We start from the raw sequence: 752 nt of genomic DNA, 5'->3' as shown, positions 1-752 counted from the left end.
AAATATAATTACTTAATTTTATTTTGTTAGCTTTTATTATTTTATAATTCAAAGTACAAAACAATAAGCATCCTGGCTGGATGTGGTGGCTCATGCCTGTAAACCCAGCACTTTGGGAGGCCAAGGCAGGTGGATCACTTGAGGTCAGGAGTTTGAGACTAGCCTAGCTGACATGATGAAACCCCATTTCCACTAAAAATACAAAAAAAAAAAAAATTAGGCAGGCATGGTGGTGCGCACTTTTAGTCCCAGCGACTTGGGAGGCTGACGCAGGAGAATCGCTTAAACCCAGGAGGTGGAGGTTGAAGTGAGACAAGATCACACCACTACACTCCAGCCTGAGCGACAAAGTGAGACTCCACCTCAAAAAAAAAAAAAAAAAAGAATAAGCATCCTAATATATTATTTGTTCTTTGTTTGTTTGCTTGTTTGTTCATTTGTTTCTTTGAATGAATTATGGGATACTGTAGGGATACACACAGCACTAAAAGAAACAGCAATCTTACTAAAATGCTTCATGGTCACCAGGGCCAAAAGGATGGTCTGGAAGGTAGATATTGTGATTCATAGATCTTCACTTTAGTGCACCACCAATCTATTTCTTTGATATTTATGTGACCAAGTTTCCAAATGCAAGCTTTCAAAGTGAGCATATGAGTAAACATCGCTGCTCCTATGTAATTAAATATACATGAAATGTAATAAATTACCCAGACTCACAAAAAAATTGGTTTCATTCTCTTCTTGCTCCT

The sequence above is a fragment of the Pongo pygmaeus genome, chromosome 4 (assembly GCF_028885625.2).
Source record: "Pongo pygmaeus isolate AG05252 chromosome 4, NHGRI_mPonPyg2-v2.0_pri, whole genome shotgun sequence".
NCBI lineage: Eukaryota > Metazoa > Chordata > Mammalia > Primates > Hominidae > Pongo > Pongo pygmaeus.
Note: the sequence above shows the minus strand (reverse complement) of the source record.